Source organism: Cavia porcellus, unplaced genomic scaffold (assembly GCF_034190915.1).
Source record: "Cavia porcellus strain 051 isolate PalLab524CR breed Dunkin Hartley unplaced genomic scaffold, mCavPor4.1 scaffold_24, whole genome shotgun sequence".
NCBI lineage: Eukaryota > Metazoa > Chordata > Mammalia > Rodentia > Caviidae > Cavia > Cavia porcellus.
Genome location: NW_026947507.1, coordinates 41,362,387 through 41,368,781, shown reverse-complemented (window position 1 = coordinate 41,368,781; position 6,395 = coordinate 41,362,387).

The window sequence follows — 6,395 nt, the reverse complement described above, 5'->3', positions numbered from 1 at the left end:
TTCCAAGATTTAGCTATTACAAATTGTGCTGCTATGACCATGGGTGCACATATATCACTGTGATATGACTTTTTCAGCTTTTCTGGGAAAATACCCAGGAGGGGAATAGCTGGGTGAATGGAACTTCCAATTCTTCTTCTGAGAATTCTCCATACTGATTTCCATAGTGGTTGCACCAGTCTGCACTCCTACCAACAGTGGAGCAGTGTTCTTTTTTCCCTGCAGCTTCGCCAACATTTGTTATCAGTTGATTTATTGATGGCAGCTATTCTTTCCAGAGTGAGATGAAATCTCAGTGCTGTTTTAATTTGCATTTCTCAAATGACCAGTGATGGTGAATATTTCATGTATTTACTTGCCATTTGTATATCTTCATCTGAGAACTATGTGTTCATCTCAGATGCCCATTCTTGGAGAGGGTCTTTGAATTTGGGAGGCAAGATGTTTTTAAATTCTTTATATGTTTTGGATATAAGTTCTTTGTCTGAAGGATTGTTGGCTAAAATTCTTTCCCATTCTGTGGGTTTTCTTTTCACTGTGTCGATGATTTATTTTGAAGTGCAGAAATTTTTCAATAATATGAGATCCCAGTTGTTGATTCTTTGAAGTGTTTCCTGTTCAGTTTGCCTTTTGTTCATTAATTCCCTGCCTACCCCTATGTCTCCAAGACTTCTACCTATCTTGTCTTCCAGTAGATTTAGTGTTTCTATTTTAGGTCTCTGATCCATTTAGACTTTGGTTTTGTTCATGGTGATAGGCATGAATCTAGTTTCAGTCTTTGGCATGTGGACAGCCAATTTTCCCAACACCATTTATTAAAGAGGCTATCCTTCTTCCAGTGGACATGTTTAGCCCCTTTGTCAAATATCAGGGGACTGAGTATCTTTTTAGTTGTATGTGAATCTTCTAATCTGTTCCATTGATCCTCAGGTCTATTTCTTTGCCAGTACCATGCTGATTTTATTAGTGTGGTTTTGTAGTATAGTTTCAAGTCAGGAATTGAGATGCCTTCTGTCTTGCCTTTGTTGCTCAGAATTGCCTTTGCTATTCTAGGTTTCTTCTGTTTCCAAATGAATTTTTGTAGTGTTTTCTCTAGATCTCTGAGGTATGTTAATGGTATTTTGATTGGGATTGCATTAAATCTTTATAAGAGTTTTGGGAGTATGGCCATTTTCACAATGTTTGTTCTTCCTAGTGTAAAGCAAGGAATATCCTTCTATTTTCTAATATCCTCTTCAATTTCCTTTTAAAGCATAGCATAATTTTCAGCATGTGTGTCTTTTACTTTCTTAGTTAGGTTGATTCTTAAGTATTTCATTTTTTAAGATGCTATTGTGAAAGGTGATATTTCCATAATTTCTCTTCTTGGTGTGTTTTTTGTTTCTGTACAGGAATGCTATTGATTTTTGAGCATTGACTTTGTGTCCAGCTACAATGCTGAGTTTGTTTACTTCTAGTAGTCTTTTAATGGAGTTTTTGAGTCTTCTAAATAGAGTATCATGTCTTCTGCAAATAGTGATAATTTAACTTTTTCCTTTCCTATCTTTATTGTTTTATTTCTCTCTCTTGTCTGATTACCCTGGCTAGTGTTTCCAGAACTATATTGAATAGGAGTGATGATAGTAGACATCCTTGTCTTGTTCCTGATTTTAGTGTGAAAGCTTTCAGTTTTTGTCCATTTAGTATAATATTGGCTATTGGTTTGTCATAGATGGCCCTTATAAGATTGAGGTAGACACCATATATTCTGAGTTTCTGAACGATTTTTTATCATGAACATGTATCAAAACTTTTTCTGCATCTATTGAGATGACTGTGTGGTTTTTTTTGGCTCTGTTGATGTGATGTATTACATTTATTGATTTGCCTATGATAAACTATCCCTGCATTCCTGGAATGAATCCCACTTGGTCATGATATATAATCTTCTTGATGATTTGCTGCATTCTATTTGCCAGTATTTTATTGAGAATCTTTGCATCAATGTTCATTAGCGAGACTGGTCTATAGTTTTCCTTTTTGGTTGGGTCTTTCTTTGGTTTTGGTATGAGAGTAATACTTGACTCCAGGAATGATTTAGGAAAGATTGCTTTCCTTTCCATTTCATTGAAGAGTTTAAGAAGTTTTGGCATCAAATCTTCTCTAAATTTCTTGTAGAACTCAACCATGAATCCATCAGGACTTGAGCTTTTCTTTGTTGGTAAGTTTTTAATTATGTTTTCAATTTCAATAGCTGATATTGGGTTATTCAAAATTGCTGTATCTTTTTGGTTGAGCTTTGGTAGTTCATATGTTTCTAGAAATCTGTCCATTTTCTCTGTGTTTTCTGCTTTATGTGAATAGAGATTTTCAAAGTAGGTATTCATGATCTTTTGAATTTCCATGGGATCTGTAGTAATTTCCCCCTTTTAAGCCCTTATTGCATGAATTTGGTTCTTTTTCTTGATAAAGTTAGGTAGAGGTTTGTCAGTTTTGTTTATTCTCTCCAAAAAGTAGCTTTTTGATTCATTGTCTTTGTATTGTTTTTTTAGTTTCAATTGCATTGATTTCTGCTCTCATCTTTACAATTTCCTGTCTTCTATGAGCTTTGGGTTTAACTTGTTTTTCTTTTTCTAGAAGCTTGAGATGAAGCATTAGGTTGTTTATTTGTGCTCATTCTGTTTTTCTTGATGTGACAATTTATAGCTATATATTTCCCTTAAGATTGGTTTCATTGCATCCCACAGATTACAGTATGTTGTTTCCATATTTTCATTGAATTGTAGGCATTTACTTATTTCTTCTTTAGTTTCAACTGTAGCCCATTGGTTGTTCAAAAGGTTGTTATTTCATTTCTATGTATTTATGCAGGTTTTGCAATTTGTTTTGCTGTTAATTTCCAATTTCAGTGTGTTATGGTCAGATATTACACATGGGATAATTTCCATCCCTTTACATTTACTTAAGAATGTTTTGAGGGATAATATATGGTCTATTTTGGACAATGTTCCCTTGCACAGCTGAGAAGAATGTGTATTCTGATATGGTTGAGTCAATACTCTGTAAACATCTATTAAATCCAATTGCTCAGAGGTATGATTCAGTTCTATTATTTCTTTGCTTACTTTTTGTCTAGTTGATCTCTTTGTGACAATGGGGTATTAAGGTCCCCCATTATAATTGTGTTCTTGTGCATTTGGTTTCTCATGTCCATTAGTATTCGTCTTATATAGTTGGGTGCTCCTGTTTTTTGGTGCATATATATTTATAATTGTTAGTTCTTCCTCTTGAGTTTTTCTACTAACGAGTATGTAGTGACCTTCTTTACCTCTTTTAATCACTAGATATGAAGTTCATATTGTCTGCAAATAGAATAGTTATCCCTGCTTTTTTCTGGGTTCCTGTTGCATGGAATGTTTTAAATCCTTTGACTTTTAATCTACAAGTTTCCTTTTGGGTCAGATGTGTTTCTTGTATACAACATATTGTGGGATCATGTTTATTGATCCATGCTGTCAACCTGTTTCTTTTGATAGGTGAATTGTGGCCATTTGCATTTATGGATATCACTGATATGTACTGGCTCGACTTTGCCATGTTATGTTTCAGTTGTTTGCTTTTTGCTTTTCCCTCTTGTTTAATTGCTTGTCCTACCTGGTGGTTTCTTTCTGTTGTTGTTCTGGGGATTGTGATCATTTTTGTCTCTGTCTAATATGTCTTTCAGTACTCTTTCTAGGGTTGGTTTGGTGGACATTAATTTCTGTGGGGGATGAGGTGTCACTTTGTAGGCCCAACCCCCTCTAACCTACAATTTACAATAGCCGCCCTGGTATGGGAGACGGAGGTAGAATAGGAATGCCTGTTCTCAGTGAGACCCCTCACCCTCTGGAATCCATACTGTGAGCTGGCTTTGTTTTGCAGAAGTCTTGAGGAAGTGGCTGGCCACCCTTTGTGACACTAACAGCAGACAAATTAACAACATTCTTGAGCTAATAAATTTCTTCCTGGGCTAGAAAAGTTATGAGAACTGGTTGTGATTATTTACTTCACTTAGATAGCTTTAGAATAAACATTGTAGTCTGTCACGTTGTAGCTTGCCACAAAGAATGCCTTTTCACTACTTAATTATCTGGGCTCTGTGAACTGATCGGGTTTACTATATATGAATCCTAAAATAAAGATTGTGCGTGCAGTGCGGTGTAACGCGGTACAGACAGTAAAGGTGCCGTGTCCTGTCCTCCTTTCCGAGCACTGTACCCCCCGTGTCCCGATCAGGCGTGTGTGCGTGTTTACCTTTCCCGGAGTTCAGAGTGCTCTAAGACACTCACGACAAATTTCTTCAATTGTTCTTTGTCATGAAAGTATCTTGTTTCTACCTTAAATTTGGAAGAAAATTTTACTGGGTACATGAGTCTGGGTTGAAAGTTGTTTTCTTTAAGCTTGAAATGCTTCACTCCAAGTTCATCTTGACTTGAGGGTTTGTGCTGAAAAGTTTTCTGTGATTCTAATGGGCTTTCCTTGATAGATGAGTTGTGTCTTTTCTCTAACAGCTTTTAGTGTTCTGTTTTTATGCGGTATGTCTGAGATCTCAATTATTATATGTCTGGGTGTAGATTTGTATTGATTGTGACTGTTTGGTGTTTTACGTGCCTCACTTATCTGCATATCAGATTTTCCTCTATGTTTGGAAAATTTTCTGCTATTTCTTCTGTGAACATTGACTCATGCATCTTTACTGATGCCTATTAATCTTATATTGTTGCTCTTGGCATCATCTTGAAGCTGATGGATTGTCATTTCATGCTGCCTTGTTATTTTTAAAAGTTCTATTCTTTTATGATCGCTAATTGCGATCCTGTCCTCAAGGTTTGAAATTCTATTCTCTTTTTTTTATTTTAAAGAGATTAAGACAAAACAGGACATAACAAAGCAGATCAAAAATAACAATGTAAGCAACACAGTATTTCACCAGAAGACAACCCGTAATTAACAGTAACTACCACAATGTCTCTTTCTTCGAAATAGTTGATTGGGCTGGGTGTTTAGCTCAGTGGCATGAGTGCCTGCCTTGCAAGCATGTGTTTGTGAGTTCGATTCCCAGTACCAATAAAAAAAAAGCAAAAAGAAATAGTTGAGTATAATTTCATATGTGATAGTATCAAACATAGCAAAATAGTATAAAAACATTCAAGAGAATGAGAGTATTACAGGAAATCCTATTTTCACCTACATTTAAACTATTTTGCCAGCTTTGAATAGAATTTTTTGTTTCTTGGATGTCTCTTTGAGTTTGTTCAATGAATTCTGCTTCTTTTCTATATTGTTCATTCAAAGTTTCCATCATTTTCCCATGCTCCTGTACATTTTTATCTATTTCTTCTTTAGCTGTGCTGGGCAACTCCTTTACTAAAGTTGTTATTTCGATCTTTACATGGGAGAGTACTTCTAATTTGATTTCCTTGATAGCCTCATGGAGTTTTTTTTTTTTATTTCACTCACTATCTTTTCAGAGATTTCCATTGTGTTACTTTTGAAGCCTTCTATGTCAGTGTCTCCTGTACTTGCTCCTGGTGGACTAGATGTTTGAGATTTCGTTTTGCCTTTTCATTTTGCCATTTCCCCTTTTGAGCTAATATTTGGTCCTTCAATCCCACTAGTATACAACTGTTGGTAGTGTGTATCTTGGGGTCCTAATGTAAGGCTGATGCTTGTCCAATTTCTGGGTCCCACAATGAATAGGTGGGCCAGTCACCTGACTTCCCACTACAGGGCCTGTTGGGTGAGTCCTATATTCTTCCTGGGCTGACAAGCCTAGTAATATTGATGTAGGTCAACTTTTAGTTCCTGCTATTACTTTATCTTCAGGTTATTCCAGGTCACCAAATCTCTCTGTTGAGTGTTTTTGTCAGCTGAGACCCTACTGTGTCCCTATTGTGTGCCAGTGTATCTCATAATCCCTTTTGATTTTATCCAACTCAGGGAGTCCTTATTGGCATACTCCTCACCCTGCCTGATGTTTTCTGTGTGCAGGAAGGAGTCACCCACACTCTTGTCAGACTCACCAAGTCTTACCATTAGTTGGAGGGAGCTTTACTACTGGCCCTATTTACCCACTGCACACCTCTATTTTAGGGCCATATTCACCACACTGACTGGAGCCTGCTGAGATCTTCTGTTTGGGTGAGGCAGTTACTGAATCTCTCTTCAAGCTAGCACAGTTAATATGCTGTAGTCCAAGGTTCTGGAAGAAAAGGTGGGAGCTGAAATTCAACAGTGGTATTAGGTATAGGAAGTAGGGAGTGTCTCTGAGAGGCCAGAAGATGTCCTGGGTCTGGGCATCTGCTGGGTGCAGTCCATGGTCTCAGGGAAGCATGGCATTCCTCAGTGCTGACTGGAGTCATGCAGGAATTGGGCAG